At 39.0% G+C, this 24,649-nt stretch overlaps 1 protein-coding gene across 6 annotated transcripts in view; it reads right to left on the bottom strand.

Annotated features, from left to right (window-relative positions):
* The window catches only part of LIMCH1 (LIM and calponin homology domains 1), a 1,973,196-nt gene that overhangs the window by 180,510 nt on the left and 1,768,037 nt on the right, over positions 1 to 24,649 (bottom strand). The gene's annotated exons all lie outside the window — the stretch shown is intronic.

Genomic DNA, 24,649 nt, shown 5'->3' with positions numbered 1-24,649 from the left:
AATATCTAAGGAGATCACACAAACAGAATATCAACTGACAAGATATGGCAAATTCTTTAGCAACTGCCAACTTTGTACCACCGCTCTACTGATAATATCAGCTTTCTACTTCAACATCATTTAAGGCACTTTTCCTAGGGATCTCTTCTTTGGTCTTCAATTCTTTTCTCCTAAATATTCTACTAATAAATGCCCTACGAGAAAACAAGCCAAAAGAGGTACAGAAAATCATACAGTTTCATGAGCCAGTTTATAGAGATCATGGGTAACACAAGACAGATGAGAAACAAATAGCCAGAAGGAAAGGGGTCGGGAGTACGAACCTACTGAACGACAACTGCTCAAAGAGATAGTGTTAAAGAAAGTGTTAATGCAAGTCTTTAACCCTCCACAGGTATAATTCGGTAAAGTAGCATCACTTAGCATTCATTAAACTTCAACTGTAATACATTGTTAACACTGATCTCTGACTAAGTCAAAACCAGTCACCTCACAGGCTGCCAACAAACTTAAGACATGGGGTCCAAATGGCAAAACAGCAGAAATGGTAACCAAGAAGGGTTCATTTTTCTATGCTTTTTGCCCACATGACTACAGACCATCAAGCCTCTCCTAATCAGACTTCAATCAGTTATTCCCCCATAGTGGGTATTCCCAGCACAGTTGACAGTCATCCAGAGGGGCCATCATCTAGGCAGCCATGAAAGTGGTTTAATCCCTCACTAGAACCTCAGAAAAGAGAAAGTGCATCTACTGCCATTTGTTTTCAATTCCCCAAAGTATCATATTCCACAGAGGCTGTCAAAGGAGTGAGAGTATATATGCAGTCCCATTCTCTCAACACTTTGCACCCAGCTGAGTCGCCAATGGTGGGGTCACCAGTGCCCTCCCAATCCCTCCAATATCTCTAACCAATGTAGAACCTCCAAGGGGAAGAAAACTCTTTACTGACTGGAGGTAAGCATCTCTCATAATCCATATAAAAGCAATCCACATCCCCACTGAACTTCAAGCAATGAAGGTATATCAAATCACAAAACCAAATTTGAAGGCTCTATCAGGTGAATAAGATAGGATATGACAACCAAGTATAAGCAAACAAGAAAAAGTCACCACTAGTAAGCACAAAAATGATTTAATAAATAAAAACAAGCTAACATTCTCCACAAAAGCTTTCACATACAATGCTTCTTCAGGTTAATTCACATCAGCTAAATACATTACTTGACACAAATTTCATTGGTTAAAATCATTGCATTTCACTTATGGTTTTAAGCTAACCATATCACTGAGTCAACGAAGTGTGCCCACCTGTAGATAGTTTATCCATTTGTATTCGTCTGCTTCAGTTATTGTAGTGACATCACCACCACTGATAGATTCATTAATAACGTTTAATGCTGATAAAATAAACTGATGGTTTTGTCCTTTTGTATCTGCTGTCAATGAAGACAAAAATACTTTCTTTACAGAATTGAGGTTATTTGTACAGACTCTGACCTTGAAGTTATTATATCCACAGATTGATGACCTAGAGACTAATTGTTTGAAGAAGCCATGTTTATTTATTCCGAACTGTAAAGCTGTTAATAATTTATTTTTAATGGCATTTGAAAATGATTTATATGAATTATTTAATGGTAAAAAATTTGAATACAGACATTGTAATATAACTCATCAAAAAAGTTAGCACTATACTCTTTAATATCCAACAATGAAATAGTTATAAAGACTGTTGATAAAGATGGTGGTATAGAAAATTTATGGAATTGTTGCACCTGGATAAATGTACTACAGTGGCAGCCCCAAAGAGATCCTAACAACTGAGGAGGTATAAAAGCAAGCCAGTGTAGTAGTCTTCAAGCATTAATAAAGGGTCTATATTAAATCAGCGAATGCTTAAAAAAGCGAATGCTGATTTATCGACCCCATGTAAGAGAAAGCTTACAATCCCGAACACTTAGAACAGTGATTTTTTTCCCAGGGAAAAAAAACTGCTGTTCCAAAAAAGAAAAATAAACTTTAAAACATTACATAAAGTGGGGGCTTTGCCCCCCCCCCACTTAAATATACCAACTCCGAGATTGCACTACAGTGACAAAAATGGCAAAATAACGAAGGCAGCCAAGCGATTCCTTTCCTACGGAAAGAATTCGCTTATATGTTGTTTCAGTATTTTGCCATTTCGTGTTTTCAAGTTCGATCAAGACACATTCAAAAGAATACATCTTCGATCATATAATAGGGAACCTTAATAAACTATATAATAAAAGGGATAAAGTCATAAACCTATATAGCACAACAAATGACTATTAAATTAAGGAGAACACCAAGCAGGTAGATAAGAAACTAAAAAAAGGATATAAGAAAAAGGAAGGCATCCAATGAACTCAGACTAATTAAAGAAGCTGAAGATAACTCAAAGCCTTCTTTTGTTATGCCAGAAAAATAGGAAATAACACTCAACATTGCCCCAGGCTTATTTATAAGGGTAGTAACTTCCCCAATCCAGTAGAAATTGCCAAATTACTGGCAAATAAAATTAGTGCCCACTTCGCCCCAGAGACAAGATACCCAACATCATGAGAGAACATACACTGAAAGTAGTCTACAGTATGAAGAGCACCTCATTAATGGGACCTGACAACACACAACAGTTGTCTAAGTACTAGCTCTAAGGAAGCACAGGTGGACACACTCCTCAACCTTTACAGCCTGAGACAAGTAAATGGCTTTGTTCCATGAGATTGGCACACAGCTGTTGTGATGGAACTCCACAAGAGTGGCCACACTGCAGACCCCAGGAATTACAGACCCATCAATATAACAAGTCTTATATGCACAGCCATGGAACACATACCTGACCTAACAAACTATGATATGAAAAATCTTATCACACTCAACCCCAGCAGTTTAGCTTTGTCAAATGTCAATCCTGTCTAATGAATATTGTGACCTTCTTTGAAAAGGTGACACAATTTGCAGAGTACGGACAAGCTGCCATGCAGCATACATTGACCTTGCAAATGCATCTGATATCATACCACATAAAAACATAATAAGCAAGCTGAAGGAGCTATAAATTGATCCGTACGTGGTTATTTGTACAGACAACTGGCTTTTGAGCAGGGACTCATACAGTAAGACTACAAGGTGCATCCTCTGGGAAATGAGGTGACCAGTGGAGTTCCTCATTGATTTGTGCTTGGACCTCTGCTGTTCAATATCTACTTTTCATATATTTGCTTATCAAATGGAACTCTTTGCCTTACAAATAGCTTAATAGCTCTACTCTGGTACCTATTTTTGCTCTGGTTATACTGTTACTGATCAGTAGCCAAACCAGTCTCTTTTCAAGCTCTTTACTGCTCATACCCAAACCAGGATATCATGACAGATGGGTACCTTCAAGCCCCATAAGCATCTGTGCGACATCCTCAGGAGCAGAAGGCATGCATACATTGTCCTTCTGCATAATCTTAAGTCTAACTAACAAAAACAAAGAGGAAAATGTACCAGTTTGCTAGCAAAATTAGAAATGGAATGTCACAGTCCACAGCTTTCTGTGAGCATATTAAATCTACACAGTCCGGATATTTCCTAATTGGAATAAATTTGTCAAATCCCTGAATAGCGTTAAGTACTAGGACATTTTCTGCATTTGTCTTAACAGAATCCACTTCCATTGCAGCAAGGAATTCATAACTCTCCCTTTTATAACTTTATTCAGGCCTTGTAATTTAGGAATTTATACATGGTGTCAAGCTTCAGAACTTTCCATGAGGCATAAACAGTTGGTAAACCACAGGACCTATCTGAGTATGATGAACTCCTGCTAACATCCCAGGCCAGTAAATATATCTTCACAGTCGTGAAGCAAATTGTCAGTCTTCACATAGACATCACTAATCTTTTTCACAACACCAAATTCATGAAAATACCCTTTGGAGGAGAAGTCGAGTCCATTTGTCAGAAAATGTACCTTATATTTCTTATAAAATGGCTTAAACAAGTAAATGGCTTTTACACAGATGGTTTTAGCTTGCTCTTTTTCAAATTCAACTCCAAATATTTAAGTACAGATTACATCACAATCTACTGCGACATGACTTCAAACACCATTTTTTTAACTTCTGTGACCACATTTCTGATTGAACCTCCTGTGTTAAACTCTCTGTTTTACAATATTCTGCAATATTGACTCTCTCAACATTTACTATGCACACAAATAAATCATTTTATGTCTTTATTATACCACATGTTCTTCTGGGCTGCAGATTAATTTCTTGTACATTATAGGTTCATAGGTTCATAGGTGGGTACTAGGCTATCTGCCCGAAGGCATGTATAAGCCTAGCCAGAATGTGTTGGCTTTCGCTGCCTCCTTAGATTTGTTCCCTGTGCCTCTGTCCAGCAGTGCCACTGAAGTGATTCTCGAGGTAAACTTTCTGCTTCCCATCCACTCGTCAAGGTTTCTCTTGAAGAGGGTTAGTGAGGAGCTCTGCCTAATGTAGATTGGTATCTTGTTCCAAAGCATGGGAAGTCTCTGGGACAGGAATCTATCCCTCCAGCACATCTTATTTATTGTTGTGGTGAGGTTTAGATCCCTAGAACGTGTGGCTCGAGGGGATAAGGTTTTCTTTAGGTGGAGCATGTCCATCAATTCTGGGTTAGACATAGTCTTGTATGTCAGGCAGAGATCACCTCTGAGTAGGCGGTATGCAACCGAGTACAACTGGAGTTTCTTCAGTCGAGCTGCATAGGGCATCTGTTTGAGGCTATTGATCCTCTTGGTGAGGTACTTCTGTGGTCTTTCCAGCTTTTGCAGGTGTCTTGTAAGGTACATTCCAAATGGGGCATTGTACTCTAAGATGGGTCTGATGAGTAGAGGGGCACAATAACCTCTTTTGATCTGGATGCGAACCCTTTTGTGATTAGGTGGGCCACGTAGAAGGATTTTCTAATCAATTTGGCAATGTGATTATCAAAGGTGAGATTACTATCTACTTGGGTCCCTAGATCCCTTATTACATCTTCCATATTTAGGGGACTACCACCTATGTGGTAGTTTGTGGGTACTTTGTTTTTTCCAAAGGGAATGACTATGCACTTTCTGGCATTTAGCTTGAGGCCATGATTTTGACACCAGGTATCCTTCTCAGTGAGACCCTTTTGGAGGATGTCTGTATCAGCTGGAGAGTCAATTATAGCCCCTAGCTTGCAGTCGTCTGTGAACTTGGTCAGCTATAGTCCTCCTGTGCTTGCCTGTACCTCTGAGAAGTATATGCCGAACAGGAAGGGTCCTAGGACTGAGCCCTGGGGAACATCACTTGTAACCGGTTTAGAGATGGACCTAGCTCCTGCAACTCTCACCATGTGGGTTCTGTCCATGAGCCAGTTGGCAACCCATCTTGTGACGTAGGGTATATGTTCAGGCTGGTGATCTTGTCTATAATACCAGAATGGGGAATGGTGTCGAAGGCCTTAGTGAGGTCTAGGTAGGCTGTGTGTACCACCTTTCCCTTGTCTATAATCTTGGTAACTGTCTCAAAGAAGTCCACCAGGTTTAGGAGGCATGATCTGCCCTTAAAGCCAAACTGGGTAGGGTCCAGTGTTTGGAGGTTCCCAATGTCTCTGTTAATGAGTTCCATGATAATGAGCTCCATAGCCTTGCAGACCAAGCTAGTCAGGCTTATAGGGCGATAGTTCCCAGGGTCTGTTGTGGCTCCACCTTTGTGGAGCAGAATAACCATTGCTGTGTGCCACTCTATGAGTATGTAGCCTGTGGAGATGCTGAGTTTATACAGTGTGTTTAGGTGAGGGATTAGTTCATCTTTGAGCTTGTGTAGGACGCAGCATGGGACACCGTCCGGTCCCATTGATGCTGTGTTTTTGGCTTTGGAGAGAGCTGTTTTAACCTGAGTGTCTGTGATTTCAGGGACTCTGCATTCTTCTGGTATGGTTATGGACCCTTTTGGGGGTGAAGTTTGCGCTGAACCTGTCTGCCAGGATGTTGGCGATATCGGTCAGTTCAGTGTATTTTGTGCCATTCTGCACTAACTCCGAGCAGATCTGAGCATTGCCACTTAGATTCTTGACATAGCTAAAGAATGCCTTGCAGTTATCTTTGGAGTCCTTGGCAATTTTCCTTTCAAAGCTCGCCTTGGATGATTTTATGAGGGATCGTAGTTTCTTGCTGATACTGATCAGGGATGTCTTTCCTTCTTGGGATTTTACTCTTTTCTGTACTAGTTTCTTCCTTCTATTGTATAGCTTGTTTATGGCAGGAGAACACCAGACTGGTTTCCTTTTCTTGGAGGAGTGAGTCTTGGTTTTGCTTGGGATGGCATGATCCATGCATTCTTGTAGCTGCCCATAGAATGCATTAGTAAAGGATTTTGCAGCTTGGACAGTGTTATCCTTCAGCATGGGAGCTTTGAAACTTTCCACCTCAGTCTTAAGTAACGTGAAGTTTGCTTTTGAAAAGTTTTTCATGGTGGCTTTCTTGTCCGGGGGTGGGGGCAGAATATGGATATCCAAAGTGATTTGTTTATGGTCAGATCTAACCAGTGAGGGGTTGACCTCCGGTGTGGAACACCGGTTGCCCATGTTGGTGATGACCAGGTCCAATATGTTGTCACCTCTGCTGGGAGTGTTGACCAGTTGAACCAGGGTGTTTGAGTTTATAAATTCTAGGAAAAGTTGGGCAAGGGAGTTAGCACTTGAGTAGTTCTCCCAGTTAATGTTTGGGTAATTGAAATCACCCAATATTAGGGTGTTTGGTAGGACCTGTATGTTTCCCAGTGTTCCCAAAAATGCGGAATGGGGGTCCTGGGACATGGCGGGTGATCTGTAGCAAGCTACAATTTGAATTGCAGTTTTGCCCATTGTTAGTTGCACGTGGATGATCTCTGAAGCATCGTGCTGTACTATTAACCTGGAGGTGTGGGTATCCCTGATGAATATGGATACGCCCCCGCCTTTTGTATTTTGGTTTGGGTTCTGTGGCCGAAATGTATGGTATGAGTTGTAGCCTGGTAGTGTTGGGGTGCTCTCTGGTGCCTTAAACCAGGTTTCTGTTACTGCACATATATTGATATTCTCCATACTGAGGAGTGCCTCGAGTGCATGCATTTTAAGGTTTAGACTTCTGGCACTGAGTAGCATTACCCTCAGTTTTTTGTTACTTGTGCTATTTATGGCGGTGGGTTTGTCTTTTGAGCCTTGCCTAAAAAAGGCACTATGGGGGTGGCAAGAGCCCTGGCAAGTACTCGAAAGCCTAAGGGTGAAAGGTGCAAGCCGTCTCTAGCGAAGCAGCGTGGCTTGTCGAGCATGTCATCCCAGGTGGATAGACACTGGATCCCCTTTGAATGACACCAGAAACTTAGCCAATTGTTGAAATCAAGAATTTTTTCTTTATACCGTGGTATCATTCTTGGTGAGGGCAGGATGCTACTCAGGGTCAGGGTCATACCGGCCTGGGCTACATGATCAGAGAGCTCTTCCATGTCTCTTCATGTAGTCCAGGGAGGTACGACTCAGGCCATTCACACCAACATGAACAATAACAATGTCATATTTGTACAGGCAGCTAACAGTAACTTTCTCCTTATTCAGCCTAGTGAGTGGGACATCAGTGTGCCTGACTATAGAGTCACCTATTACTAGTATGTTGGGTATGTTATTTGGCCTTAAGGGCTGTGACTGCATGGCACACTGATTTTGTGAAGTATGTGTTTCATGGTTTGTGTTGGGAGGGGTGGAGGTTGCTTGAATGTTTGCTTTGGAGGTCTGTTGGTTTTGCAGATTTTTATTTAGAGCCTCCGTGTATGTTTTCATGTATTTATGTGTGTTTTTTGCCGGTGCTGGTTTAATAGGTATATGTGAGACTGGTGGAGTGATGCAAGCATTTCCCTTCTCCTCTTGACTGTCTGATCCAGTCTTGGGTTGAGAGAGCTTAGCCTCTAGTTTGGCTGTATAACTGCATCTCTCGCATGTATTAGTGTTTGGTGGTAGGAGGAGGGAGTTGTCTGTGTACATGAGGCAGTTGTAACATTGCCACAAAATACCCAGATTCACCAGTTGGACTGAAGAGTACACCTGAAACTGCCCTTTGGACATGCCTGGATAGGTACAGTGAACTGTTTTATTGGATGGCTGGTAAGGTCGAATAGAGAGCCTTGTCCTTCTGTACAGTACAGGAGGGTGTAGTGCTAGGGTTTATAAGTGCTTGCTATAAGTTTTGAGCAAGTGCCGGGCTGAGAAATGAATGGCTTGAGTGCTTAAGTTGAAAGTTTGTCTAGTTCCAAGGGAAAAATTGAACAGGAGACTTTGAGGAGCCGGGAATAGTTTTACCCTAGCTAACCGGTTTTAGTAGTTTTACCCTAGCTAACCATTACATCCTTTATCAACCTGATTTTCTTTATCATAGCTTTTATATAAATAACCAAACAGAGGTAATTTTCTTGTGTAATACCTAATTATCAAACCTCATACAGCAATTATCAGCATGCTTTTCCTGACTCCCAGGGCTCATTTTCATTGTAGTTCTGCTATTTTTCTTGTCTTGGTTCTGACTTGCAATTTTACACACACATTCTAATGCTTCAGTTAGCTCTTTTAACAGAGGTAAAATAATTCAATTTGCTATATATGCTTATTTTGCTTCTTGGAGCATTAAATCCGTTTCTCACTGCAGTATGCCTCTCATTTGCTCATGCTAAACATCAGAAGATTCCATCTCATACTAATGAATCATGGAATTCAACAAACTCATAGTATTTGTCTTGGTTATTTATTTCTGTACAGTAACTATCAATATCACCATAAAATCTTTTGCCTTTATGATAAGTATCTGCTAGATATATAGCAGGGTTTTTTTTTCTATTCACAGTACCTCTGAAACTTCTTTATTTTCCCTGCAATACTCTCCCAGACCCAAAAAACTCAAATGTAATATAAACTTTCAGTGCCTCTCTCTCTCTACAGCATACAAGCAAGCAGCACAGTGTACCTTCTAGTCTATTCACACTGGAATAAATTATACTTCTGGATCCAAAATTTCCAGCTCTCAGGCAGATTTCCTTATGGGAAGAGAATTCCCAGGGGCTGTAGCTGTACCACTTCTCAACTAGTAAGGAAACAAATGTATTCTGCTACTCAGGCTTCAGCAGTAACTTTAAATGCCATGAAAAAGAGAAAACATTGCTGTAAATTCCAATAAACCAATCCTCAGTAACCCGATGGTAACCAAAAGCAGGCAGACTTTTCACGGAAAAAAACACAGTTTATTGCAGCAATAAAGGCTCTCCACAGCATAAAAACATTAACGATAAAAATCCACAATACGTTTTCGTCTATCACTTCATCCGATGTACAAAGTAACAACACATCAAAGACCCTTTATATACACACCCCAATTCAAATCACCCAATGAACATCTACACTTAATTAAATACATATAAATAAATATTAATACACCTAAAATGTACTGTTCCATATATATTAAATGAATAATCACATTATAAAATGTCATAGACTCTATAAAACTTCACTTTAAATAAATATATAATTACTTAAGTCACACTACAAATAAAAAACATCTTAATGCATATCCATTAAAATGATAAAATCTCCAAATGGTGAAAACTTCCTCTAGTGGAAAATCTATTAAGTTTTTTTATATAAACATAAATAACAGTTCTTATATATTTACTAGCTACATAAACATATTACCTGAAACATATTAAATAAATATAAAAAACATAGTTAAATAAACATACTAATAGATAAAAAAGTTGTTAATTTGAACTATTATTTAGAGTCTAGCTGCCCTTAACCTAAGAACTGGAAGTAGGGAAAGTGCATCATTTAATCCAGGTGGTCTACTGGCCTCCAACAAAATCTGCCAGTTGAGTTCCCTGTATTCAATCGTCGTCTCCCACATTCCCCCTCTCGTATCTTTAGGAATTTCTTCTAAGACAAAAAAATAAATTTAGCCCTGTCACATTGTGTGCACTATAACGTCACCACACCACAAATCAGGCAGTTTGAACCATTTATTTGTAAAGCGCTTTTCGTCTCAGGCAATCCCAAGACTTCTTCAGACAAAGTACTAATACACATGCCCCTTCTTATAACCTCCACAATTAAATCAAATGGCACACCATTGGTTAAAAACATCAATTTATTAAATATGCTAAACAGCTGTAGGTCAGGGGCCACAAGCTCGCACCTTTATGAGCAAATCACAACACAATATAATATAGTATAATATAAGCAAAAATGACTGCTTGCATTCGCCTTATGCATGACACAGTTTCAATCACTAAGCTAAAATGCAATGCCTGCAAAAAACTGTCATGCCTTTCAAACTAACTTTCATGTGAAGACATGTTTTACTCCCTAAGAGTAGGTCACAACCCAGTATGAAAGAAATGTGCTGCAAGCATGCCTGTTTAGTCGTAAACATCCACAAATAAAATATCACACCAATTGTTAAAAGCATTAAAACATTAGGTATGCCTAACAGTTCTATGTTTAAAATCACAACTCCGTCCGCTGTGAACCAGTCACAACTCAGTGTAAAGAGGGATGGATAACATGCTTTCGGCTTTAAGCATGAAACAATTAAGCATAAAAATAAAAAAAATAAAAATTAAAAACCTAAAAGGCAGTACCTACAAGTAAAACTGTCATGCAATACTGACGGACACAGGCAAGCAACATCAAACCCCTGAATTTAAACTTCAGGTCATGTTTGATCCAATAAAAGAGGGCAAAGACAAGAGGTGCAAGTCCACCAGATATAAACTGGTCATGGCACCAGTCAAAAACAAGCTCCAAGCTGATTTGTAACGTTAATCATGTTTTGACCCTTATAGGCAAGTCTAACACCAAGTAAGAGAACTGGTTATATACATTTACTTTATACATAATACAGTTATCATCATAAACTAAAACACAATACTCACAGGTTAAGGCTATCAAGTGACACAAGCATTAGGTCATGTTTGTCCCAATCAAGAGCACAAACTCTAAAGGTGTAAAACCGCTAGTTGTAAACTGGTCATGGCACCGTTTAAAATTACTGGCTCCATGCGATTGCCTTGTGGCATAAAAAATATGTTCAATCACTTACCTAAAGGCAAAAGCTGCCATTACTGACAGACACAATCTAATCAATCTAATTGAGGCAAACAAGTTACAACATCTACTTATATAAACCGTCAATGGTGGACAAAGCAGTGACGCCAAAAATACATAACATAGTACATGGCTAACATAAACAGTGGGTCGTCACTACTCCTACAGTTTATATAGCAAAAACTGGTAAATACAAACTAACAGCTTAGACTAAGCACCTCATTTGTTCTTTTGAGATTTCTTTCTTAAAAGCTGTCTCAGGTTTCAACTTCCTGTTACCTAAGAAGTTCAGTTGTGAGTGTTCTGCCATTTCGAAGTTCAGTTGTGAGTGTTCTGCCATTTCACACTGAGCTGATTGAAGGAAGGACACTGAGGAATCTTGGAGCTATAATATATAACATTAAGTATCCTGTTTTTTGTTTATTTTGTTCTTTATTTCTTTGTTATTTATAGCACTTTGTGTACTGTGTATTTTTCTAGCTAGTTTCACTGTGTGTGCGAGGTATTAACTGGAAATTGTCCACTTTTATTAAGCATCTGTTGGGTTGTTTGTTTCTGATAACTTGTTGCAGTTAAACTCTTTTTTCTAGAGGCTCCTTTAGCTGTTTAAAACTTTCATTTAAAGGCTCACTGCTGCTTTTCAGCTGTGAAAAACATTTCTGCAGTTTGTTTCCCACCTCTCTCACTGTTGGTATAGTGTTTTTATAGTTGGTGGCTTTGCAGCTGCCCGCCCCTAGTGTAAATTTGATCTGGGACCCTCCTCCCAGTCTAGTGTCATTACCTCATTCTACCCAGTACAGGGAGAACATTTGATAAGGCCAATCAGCTTAGTTTCTGCTACCAAACAAAATTTGCTCTAGAGAAGCCAAATAAGGGTCCAAGACCTGAAACAATGAAGTTGGTAAAAATGGCTTTAATAACAAACCAGCCAAGCACACTTAGTTTCTGCTACTCCTTTCTCTCTTTCCACTACAAAAAAAAAAAAAATATTTATCTGCTTTTACTGTATTTGTGTTTCTTCCTACTTTATTTTGCTTTTGCGTCATCTTAAAAGTACTCAATTGTATTTACTACTGCTTGGTGTAACTCATTCTAAGCCTTTTAGTTTAAGCACTTGTGCTTCAGACCAGTTGTTTTACATTAAGAAGGTTTGTGGTCTGCACTGTAGTGGCAGAACAGGTAGCTTGCATCCTTCAAAGTTGGGAACTGCTGAAGACCAACTGTTTTACATTAAGAGGTTTGTGGTCTGCACTGTAGTGGCAGAACAGGTAACTGCTGATTGAGGGCTCAGTGTCTGTTATTCTAAAAGTGTATTAGTTCTGGTTTAAGCACTTGGGCTTCAGGACAGTTATTTTACATTAAGAAGGTTTGTGGTCTGCACTCTTGTGGGAGGAGAGGCTGGACTCTGCCCTTCTGAGCTGGGAATTTCTGGTTAAAGGCTTATAGTGCCTGCATATTTTAACTGTTTCTTACTGAAATTGGTACACCTTGTTTGCTGTAGCATAGACTAGATCCAGGCCTGCTGAATATAGCTTTGTTTGTATGCTTGTTGTTTGTTTGCTTGTTATTTCCCTGAAATGCTAATTCCACCCAAAATGTGGCTTTTCAGCGCTTCTGTGGATCCCTAGTGATATCTGCATTGCTTACTGTACTTATTTCCTTGTTTCACTTGAAAGAAAGTTACTGTTTGTCATTTTTGCATTTAAGTTACCTGTAACACATTACATTTAAATTACCTGGCACTTGCTCACTAAAGCAATTATATAAGTCAGCACTAAAAAATTAAAAGCACTACACCCTCACAAACTCCCCTTGAGTACCTTGTTCCCCATTGGCCCTTTTTTTCAATTATAAAGGAATTCCCAATACTATTCTAGCATGTCCAAAGGTCAGTTGTCAATCTCCTCTCCGGTCCAGCTGGTGAATCTGGGAATCTTGAGGCAATGTTACAACTGCCTCATGTACACAGACAACCCTCTCCTCCTTTCAACAAATTCCAACACATGTGAGAGATGCAACCATATAGCCAAACTGGAGGCTAAGCTCTCTCAACTCAGTACTGGCGTAACCAGTCAGGAGGAGAAGGAAACCACACTCACTACAATTCCAGTCTCACATAGACCTACCACGTCAGCAAACCAAACACAAAAACACACAAAAACATACTCGGAGGCTCTAAATAAAAATCTGCCTAAGCAGCAGAGACCTCCAAAGCATTCACCCAAGCAACCGCTACCCCAAAACAAAACACGTGCAACATAAAGCTCACAAAGCTAGTGTGCCGAACAGTCACAGCCCTTAAGGCTAAACAACACACCTGATACACTTGTAATAGGTGACTCTATCGTCAGGCACACTGATGTCCCGCTCACCAGGCTGAACAAGGAGAAGGTCATGGTGAGCTGCCTGTCGGGCGCTAGGATCCGCCACATAACACAAGCACTCAGGTCACTCCAAGGCAAGAACAAATATGACTCAGTCATTGTCCATGCTGGTGTGAATGACCTGAGACATAACTCCCTGGACTACATGAAAAGAGACATAGAGGAGCTCTCTGAGCATGTAGCCCAGGCCGGTATGACCCTGACCTTGAGTAGCATCTTACCCTCACCAAGAATGATACCACAATATGAAGACAAGATAATCAATTTCAACAATTGGCTTAAGTATTGGTGTCATTCAAAGGGCTCCAATGCCTGTCAGCCTGGGATGACATGCTCGACAAGCCATGATGCTTCACTAGGGACGGCTTGCACCTGTCACCCCTGGGCTTTCGGATATTGGCAAAGGCTCTTGCTACCCCCATAGTGCCTTTTTTAGGCAAGGCTCAAAAGACAAACCCAAATCCATAGGTATCACAAGGGATAAGAAACTAAGAGCAATGCTACTCAATGCCAGAAGTCTAAACCTCAAGATGCATGCACTCGAAACTCTCCTTAGCATGGAGAACATCGATATCTGTGCAGTAACAGAAACCTGGTTCAAGGCTCCCGAGATCACCCCAGCACTACCAGGTTATACCTCATACCATGCTTTTCAGCCCCAAAACTTGGACCAAACCACAAAAGGAGGGGGAGTATCAATATTAGTCAAAGATACCCAAACCTCCAGGTTGGTGGCACAGCACGAAGCATCAGAGACTATCCATGTGCAACTAACAGTGGGTAAAACTGCCTTCCAGTTTATAGCCTGCTACAGACCACCCTCCCAAACCCAGGAACCCCACTCGGCCTTCCTGAGAACACTGGAAAATATGAAGGTCTCTCCAAACACCATTATATTGGGCGACTTCAACTACCCAAACATAGACTGGGAGCATTACTCTAGCTCCAACACCCTAGCCCAAAGGTTCCTAGAATTTATAAACTCAAATGCTATGGAACAACTTGTTACCACTCCCACAAGAGGGGAAAACATACTGGATCTGATCATCACCAACATGGGGACTCTATGCTCCAGACCAGAAGTGTATCTCTCTCTGGTAAGATCAGACCATAAACTAATCTCACTGGATATTCACATCCCGACCCCACCCCCTGCCCAGAAAACCACAGTGAAAAACTTCTCTAAAGCAAATTTCACACTCCTCAAAACCGAGGTGGAATCCTTCAAAGCCCCCGGGCCTGTGGAAAATACGGCCCAGACCGCAGAATCCTTTATAAATGCATTCTATGAACACCTTCAGGAATGCATGGATCATGCAATCCCAAATAAAACCAAGACCCAATCCTCCAAAGGCAGACGGCCTGTCTGGTGGACCCCAGCCATAAACAAACTATACAATAGAAGGAGGAAGCTACTACATGATAGAGCAAAATCCCAAAAAGGGAAGGCATCTCTGATCAGTATTAGCAAAAAACTACAGGCACTCATAAAATCGTCTAAGGCCAGCTTGAGAGAAAAATTGCACAGGACACTAAGGATAATCACAAGGCTTTCTTTAGTTATGTTAGGAACCTGGGTGGGAATTCCCAGATATGCTCAGAATTAGTCCAAAATGACAAAAAATACACCGAACCCACAGACATTGCCAACATCCTAGCTGACAGGTTCAGCGCAAACTTCTCCCACCAAAGGGCAAATATCTATCCCAGCAGAGTGCTGCCCCCCCGACATCTCAGATGCTCAGTAAGAGCCGCCCTCTCCAAAGCAAAAAACACAGCATCAATGGGACCAGATGGTGTCCCGGGCTGCGTCCTACATCAACTCCAAGAAGAGCTAAACCCAAACTTAAAACTACTGTTCAATCTCAGCCTTACTACAGGATATGTACCCAAAGAGTGGCGTACAGCAACAGTGGTCCCTCTCCACAAAGGTGGTGCCTCAACGGATCCTGGAAACTATCGCCCCATAAGCCTGACTAGCTTGGTCTGCAAAGCTATGGAAAGGATCATCATGGACCTCATAAATAAAGATATTGGGGACCTACAGACACTGGATCCTACCCAGTTCGGCTTTGTTAAGGGCAGATCCTGCCTCTTAAAACTGGTCGATTTCTTTGAAACAGTCACCAAGGCCATTGACGAGGGGAAGGTGGTCCACACAGCCTACCTGGACCTCGCAAAAGCCTTCGATACAATACCCCACTCGGGCATTATAGATAAGCTCACCAGCTTAAATATAAACCCCTATGTCACTAGATGGGCTGCAAACTCGCTCAAGGACAGAACCCACATGGTTAGAATTGCTGGAGCCATGTCAGACTCCAAACCAGTTACAAGTGACGTCCCACAAGGCTCAGAGTAGCCGCATATTTAAACCAACATCAATGCAAACCGCAGAACTATATATTTGGCATTTGTGACCTACAGATTAAACCCCTATTGGTTTAATCAGAAACAAATTAGGACACCTGATTTTTTGTATCAAAAATAAATGGGATGTAATAAAAATGTGAAAATAATCCGTAACCTGTATTGTTTCTTGTTCAATTAGAAATGTATAATCAAAATTCTCCGAGATGGCCCAATAGTAGATGCCTATTTTAAATTGAAATAAGCCACAACTAGGCACAAGAGTATACACCCTTAATCTACCCTTACTCTGGTACAAAATTGAACGCCTATAAAACTCTTTGCTCTGCTCTTCACCAAATATCAGTCAGAGGACGGACTCTCTTATAAATCATGAGTATGGATGCATAACTTTTTAGATCATTGGACTTAAAATTCAGTCAAAATTTGAATAATATTGCAATAACAGTATAGGCCTTATATTTTCCTTAATATTGGATCTAAGTATAAAGTTCATTTTGACGTAGTATTTACAATTGGGCATGACAGTAAAATGTGTTTAGGACTGTGAGGAATAACACATGAATAGGTTTGGTACAAGGGGGTCGGCTTGATGTTTTGGTGTCATACTTTACTGATAATACTACTGCCAGCTTGGTTTTGGAGAATTTTGATTATACATTTTCTAATTGAACAAGAAACAATACAGGTTACGAATTATTTTCACATTTTTATTACATCCCATTTATTTTTGATACAAAAAATCAGGTGTCCTAATTTGTTTCTGATTAAACCAATAGGGGTTTAATCTGTAGGTCACAAATGCCATATATATAGTTCTGTGGTTTGCATTGATGTTGGTTTAAATATGCGGCTACTCCAGATGTATTTATAATACATCGTATGTATAACAAATAAGATCATTACTATTGGGTGCTTCCTATTTTGATTTTCTATCACTAGATTTAGTTTATTAACATATGTTATTGGAATTAAACCGACCTGATAATTGAGATTGAGTGAATTTCATTCAAAATCTAAGAATCAGAAGACATTGAGAGTGATTTTGCCGCTAGTTTAGACAACAATAAGACCTAACAAATACCCTTACGGTGGCATCTGTAATAAGCAGTTGTCAGGACAACAACTGGAGTTAGAGTGGTTCCACTGATTGTAAGGAGATTTGGGAATTACAATATAATACTTATTAAAAATTTGGGCACATATATCCTTACGGTGGTTGGTCATTAGATTATACTAAACTGGACTCCACTTATTGTAAGGAGATTAAAATCAATAATTCTTTTACTAGTGTTGGTTGGTTGAGCCCAACCACATGGTATATATTGCACCAAGAAAAATAAATAATTGAAAAAATTCAACAATAATCTGGTCGGGTTTAATGACAATAAACATAAAAAATTTTACAAATATTCTCGGATACATCCAAAACATATATTAAAATATATATATATCATTTGGATTATTAGTGCAATTTGGACATCATCATGCAAAACATGGATTTAAATGATATTTTAAAAGGCCTGTCTGCAGATAAGGACAATTTAGAAGTTTTTGGGCTCAATTTGGGCCATACACCTATGAATGAGAGCTATAATATTTCAAAGGACAAATGTATACGAGTCTTTACTAAGTTACAATGACAAATGAAAGCTTTTAGAACTAATATTTGGCATTTGAAATCATTTAAAGCATACAAAATTAAGGACATAACTCCAAGAGGGCTCCGTATTAAGTTACAACCTCTTGTTTCTAATATAGACCAAGAATTAAGGCAAGATTGGGCTATGGCACAACATCAGGCATCAATGCTACTCATAGATTGCCTTATCAAGTATTATGAAAGAAATATTGAGACCCTTACTCCAGAATTACAGAAAACCTGTTCTGAAGTTGAAATTTTTTCTGAGACTAGTCATTACCAAGACCAGTTAACACAATTATCTAAGGAATTAGAGAATATTGAAACAGATCTCAAGAAAAGGAAATTACACAAATTTAATCGGGACTTAGGGGATTACGAACAAGGCATACCTTTTGTCACCAATAAGAATGTGAGATTCAATGATGATACATACAAACCTTCTAGGGGTAGGAAGCGACCTAGACCCATTTTAAAAAAACAAGACAATAGAAATCAGGTCACCACGGATGATGACTATTCATCCACTACGGAAGGAGATGTTTCCTCCAACCAGGCGTCCCCAGTGGCTAAAAGAAAACAGTCCATCCCTTTAGGAGTCAGAAACGAGGAGGCAGGAAGCACAAGCATGAATACAGAAAGAGGTACAACCAGTCTACAGACACTTCTCAAACAAATCACAACACAATAAATAATGTCCTTAACATTTCATCAGTTATATTAACAGAATGTCAGTACAATGTACTTAATAAAGGACTAAATTTTGTACCCACAGCACCAGTGTCTGAACACTCATTTGTAGAAGATATTAATAATTTTTGTAGAAACCTTAACCTAAAGTTATTTTTTTCAGACACTACTAATTCTCAAAGATCTACAGGTTTTAAATTTGGCAAATCTTCATTTATGCCTCCAATGGATAAATATGTATCCACATTCAAGGAATGTGTATTAAGGGATTTACATTTTTCAAAAAATATGGACAGTTTTCGGAACAATTTGAATCAACAAGAACGTGAAGCGTTAAGGCAACTACAACAAAACAAAAATATTGTGATTACTAATGCAGATAAAGGTGGGGGCATTGTTGTCATGGACTATACCAAATACAAGGCAGAGGCCATGAAACAGCTATCTGACACTAGATTTTACATTAAGATGATAATAGATCCAACTTCCAATTTCAAATCAGAAATAGATTCATTTCTTGATTTAGTGGAAGAAGAAGAAATCATTACATCACAAGTGGCCAGCCAACTCAAAGTTCAAGAACCCATGCCCCAATATCTGCATTTAATACCCAAGACACATAAGGATTTAAATAACCCTCCTGGGAGACCCATAGTGTCAGGTCATGGGTCTTTAACTGAGCCCTTATCTGCTTTTCTAACCGAATATCTTAAACCACTATTGTCCATGGTAAGATCCCGGATTCAAGACACCACACAATTCCTGAACATTATTGAAGATTCCCAATTGGAGGAAAATTGGCTTTTGTGCACGTTAGATGTAACATCACTATATACAAGTATCCCACATCAAGCTGGCATTCAGGCTGTAACATATTGGCTAACAGAATCAAAATTATATCCAACAGGATTTAACAACTTTCTTATTCAACTAACCAAGTTTGTTTTACAAAAAAACATCTTCTATTTCGAAGGGATTCCCTATTGGCAAATTAAGGGTACAGCAATGGGAGCTTCTTTTGCTCCCATTTATGCCGATCTTTTCATGGGTTATTTTGAACTGCATTTCATTTATGACAGTGAGCGAAACATCTATTTGGAATATATGGACATATGGCGGAGGTATTTAGATGGCGGGGTAGCAAGGATGTTCTTACCAAGTTCGTGGCATATCTCAACAAAAACCCATTGGATATAGAATTTACGATCAACATTGGATATACAGAAATTGTGTTCTTGGATGTTTTAGTTAATAGACTTGCAGATCATACTCTATCGACAACAATATATCGAAAGTTTCCGCAGTACAACACGATTTTGCATGCAACAAGTTCTCATCCCCGCCACATCATTACCAACATCCCTAAATCACAATATATGCGCCTCAAAAGGATTTGTTCATCTAATACAGAATATTCCAAAAGAACAACTGAATTAACCGCCAGATTTGTAGACAGAGGATATAACATAAATCGACTCAATCAAACAGCTGCACAAATTGACAAAAAAAGTCGTGATGATTTGCTTAAATATAATAGATCTACAGCAGGGCTTCAGTTAGCCAAGCAACCGATTAGGCTAGTCACTACATATGGTAATAGCACCAAATGGTTCAGACAAATTGTTGACAAGCATTGGGGTACATTACAGTCCAACTCATTTCTTCGAGATATTCTCCCTGGAAGCTGTTCATTTTCCTATCAGAGAGGACGGACCATCCAGTCCAATTTTGCACATTACAAACGCCATATTCCTGGTATCAAACATCAGACTACATTGTTTGGAGACACACTTGTTGGTTGTTACCCATGTGGACACTGCAGTTTATGCCAACATATCTGGAAAACTAAAGAATTTACCAGCAAAAATACATCCAAAAATTTTAATATCAAAATCTTTGGCAACTGCAGTTCAGATTGGTTGATATATCTGGCGCAATGCTCGTGCTCTGCTTTCTATGTAGGCCAGACGTCTAGGCCAATGAGGATTAGAGTCAGCGAGCACCTTAGTTCCATTAGGAATAGGCGGATAACCAATGCCTTATATAAACACACTAGACAACATACAACAGCTTCGTTTCAGTTCATCATCATTGACAGAATACAATTACATAGAAACTTCAAAATGGGGTGGCACAGCAAACTTAATAACATGGAACAAAGATGGATCACCACACTTGGGGCCCTCTTTAAACCTGGACTTAATGAATATCATGTACATGAAGGATAAATGCTAGGTATGCTACATCCATACTAGAACCATATTGAGGTAATCTGGTATTGAATCCCAGACATATCAAACAATTTCTCCATTTTTTATAATAATCCAAACAACAATTCCTGGTATCCAACTACTCTTTAGAATAGGTACATAACTGTTAGTCAGGACATAAACCCAATATTCCCAATCTACTATAAATAATAATATGGTTTTCCAAAACATTAAATATTATTCACATTAAATATATTATTATTATTAGCTGCTTGAAATAGATTTCACAATGTTAATGACTATAATTTAAATGTTTATGGATTTATTAATATTTGCATTATACATTATTGTATAAATATGTCATTTTTGGTGAATCTATTTGTTTAGGATGGTCGTACTATGATTAGTTAGTAGCAAGAATCACTAAATGAATAAGGATTATACCACTTTAAGAAGTGAGTATAAATTAAGTAGCTGGATGCATCATGGTTTGAATTTACATTTCTTGGATAAGTCACATTGAGAAAGGCAGTGATAGCCGAAACCGGTTTGTGCACCTAAATTAGGTTGTTTATACAATCTAATAAAATTATTTTTATCTGTTGCCTTTGAGTGCTGGTCCCTTCATTTTGGATTCATTAACGTGGTTTGGACCGTGCACCACCAGTCCCACGTGCGTGCCTTGTTGGTTTGGACATGTTAAATTGAAACATCGCTATCCTGATGAGGGGGGGTGGTGCAACTCATTGACCTCCAAAAGATGTTTAAGGTTCTTTCCTCTCCTCCAAGTGATTTTAGGGTACTCTGGTAGTTTATTTCTAAGATTATTGTCATTTCGAATGAACACCCATTTTTTCTGAAGGATGGATGAAACTATCTTGTAGTCCGTACTGAATGATGTAAAAAGACTACAAGGTGGTGGAAGTGAACTCTCAGGGTGGTTGGTCATGAGCTGGTTATTTTGGAACACGTTGCCATGAGGGCCTTTTAAAATTGGTTGGTATGTCCCCTGTTCTCTCTTATGACTAACCTCTTGGATCAGCTCATCCACCAATTGTTTGGGATAACCCCGGCATAGAAACATAGATCTGAGTGCATTACATTCCTCAATGAAATCTGAAAGTTTTGACACCAATCGAGCAGCCCTGACAAGCTGACCTTTCACTACAGATCTCTTTTGATAAGTCGGGTGACAACTGCTATAGTGAAGGAAGGTGTTGGAATAAGTGTCCTTCCTGTGAATTTTTGCACACAATGCATTAATGCTTAAATCTTTCCACAAATCCACATCCAGGTAGGCGATTCTGTCAGGACTAAATGTGTGGGTAAAAGAAAGAAAATTAGTGGTGGAATTGAAGAAATCTACAATCAACAGATCAGTGGGGTGACAATGCGTGCGAGGTGTACCCCGATGTATGCCAACCTGGTATTATTAATGTGGGAAAAGAAATATATTTTGAATAGTAAATACCAAGAATGTTGGATGCTATATAAGTGTTTCTTGGATGATGATATTTTTTGGAAAGGATCGTTTCAGATGTTCCTAGAGTTTTATCAATACATAACAGCTTCTACTGATTTTTTTGAATTTTACTTATAACATAGGACATAGGGAGATAGATTACTTAGATGTGACTATTTATAAAGAAGGTGGAAAATATAACTCAAGAGTTTTTAGGAAAAAAACTTATTCTAATTCAATACTTCATTTTTCTAGTGCCCACCCTTACCACCAGAAGAAGGGTATTGTTAAGAGTCAGTTCGTTAGAATAAGTCGGATGACTTCAAGTAAGGAAGAATTTGCTAGGGAATGTGTAAATTTATGTAATATGTTTATTGAGCGGGGTTACCCTGTAACCTTGATTGAACAAGTTATGAGTGAGATCAAAGGAGAAAGGGAAAATAAATATGCCACCATTTTAGGTGTAATAGATATGACTTTACAGTCTATGCATGATGAGACCGATTTTAAACAATGCGATGAGAATTTTTGTTCAGCATTTATCTCTGATTTGAGTGGTGATTCGGGTATTATTAGTAAGCCTGTGGAACAGGAATGGCTTAGGTTTAGTAAACTGTCTGATTTAAAGCTGGATTTTGATACTCCTTTTAAATGTATTTATAGGAAAGGGCTTCATATTAAGGATATTCTTCAAGGTCAGCATAAGGGCAAAGGGAGTACAAATCGATGTAGGTGGGGGACATTTAAATGTGGTAGGTGTGCCCAGTGTCCCTACATTATTAATAAAGGATCCATTGTTCTGGATCCTGGAAATAAAACCTTAACAGCAAAGCAATATAGTAACCGCGATATTAGCAGTGTTATATATTTAGCTATATGTGTATGTTATGCGTTCTATGTGGGTAAAACTGAGAGGAAATTAAAGAGACGAATATATGAACACCTCAACACAATACGTACTAAAAATATTAATAATGTCCTGTACAAGCATAGCACACAATGTGACAGGGCTAAATTTATTTTTCTTGTCCTAGAAGAAATTCCTAAAGATACAAGAGGGGGAATGTGGGAGATGATGATTGAATACAGGGAACTCTACTGGCAGATTTTGTTGGAGGCCAGTAGACCACCTGGATTAAATGATGCACTTTCCCTACTTCCAGTTCTTAGGTTAAGGGCAGCTAGACTATAAATAATAGTTCAAATTAACAACTTTTTATCTATCAGTATGTTTATTTAACTATGTTTTTATAATTATTTAATATTTTAAGGTGATATGTTTATGTAGTTAATAAATATATAAGCACTATTATTTATGTTTATATAAAAAAACTTAATAGATTTTCCACTAGAGGGAGCTTTCACCATTTGGAGATTTTATCATTTTAATGGATATGCACTAAGATGTTTTTTATTTGTAGTGTGACTTAAGTAATTACAAATTTATTTAAAGTGAAGTTTTACAGAGTCTCTGACATTTTATAATGTGATTATTCATTTAATATATATGGAATAGTGCGTTTTAGGTGTATCACTATTTATTTGTATGTATTTAATGAAGTGTAGACCTTCATTGGGTGGTTTGAATTGGGGTGTGTATATAAAGGGTCTTTGATGTGTTGTTACTTTGTTCATCTGATGAAGTGATAGACGAAAACGTATTGTGGATTTTTATCGTTAATGTTTTTATGCTGTGGAGAGCCTTTATTGTTGCAATAAACTGTGTTTTTTTTCCGTGAAGAGTTTGCCTGCTTTTGGTTACCATCGGGTTGCTGAGGATAACTTTAAACACCATACAACATCTGGAGGTGCAGTAATGAACTAATGGACATATAGAAAAGAGGTGATGTCCTGCCAGTTCTCTGATTTTGTTATTCAAACTGTAGAACAGTATATGTGGAATCAAACAGCATGAAACATATTCTGGCACTGTAAACAGTGATAAGTGTGTTAAACTTAAATGGCATTTTATGTTACAAAAAGGAAAGAGACAGAATGCTAAGGGATAGGCAATGTACTTTACTACAAGACAAAAATCGGCAGGATAGTAACCATGAATTCATGGACTAAGGGAGTTGACAACCAAACCTGATCTATTGTGTTATGACATGGTTATAGGGGAAGCTAAGAGGGCTGTACCAATGGGCATGGTTTACCTGGACTGGCTCATGAAAACAGCTGATTGGAGAACTGACAGCACTGAGGGTAGCTCCAAGCTAGAAGAACCAGACTGCTGCATAGCGAAGGGTACGGCACAAAGGGTCATAGCTAGTGCAATGACATGAGGAATAAGGAAAGTGACGTTATGTGGGTCAGTCCTGGGTCCAGCATTCTTCAGTGCATTTGTTTCAGACATGTCTGAGTAACGAGAGAACAGCACCAACCTCTTCACTGGTAACACAACACTAAGTGCATCGGATTAGGATGGGGTGACAACCTTAGGAAGGATGTCAAAGTGGGCAAAAACACGACAGACAGAATTCAGTAAGGACAAATGCATGGTATTGCACCTGGACTACATCATCCTAGTATGAAGTATCACCCAAGGGGGGGGTGGAACTATAAGGCAACACAGCAGGAAAAGAATCTGAGACTGTTGATAAACACCCCAACTATCAGTAGCAGAAGCAACAGCAGACAGAATGCTGGAGTGTATCCTCACACAGACTCCAAAAACAAACAGAGAATGTTCCACTGTACCAGGCCATGGCCAGACCAGACCTTGACTACTGTGAGCAGTTCTTGA

The sequence above is a fragment of the Protopterus annectens genome, chromosome 2.part0 (genome assembly GCF_019279795.1).
Source record: "Protopterus annectens isolate FY-2018-M chromosome 2.part0, PAN1.0, whole genome shotgun sequence".
Taxonomy (NCBI): Eukaryota; Metazoa; Chordata; order Ceratodontiformes; family Protopteridae; genus Protopterus; species Protopterus annectens.
The sequence above is the reverse complement of the archived record's forward strand: the minus strand, read 5'-3'. Positions and strand labels throughout refer to the sequence as shown.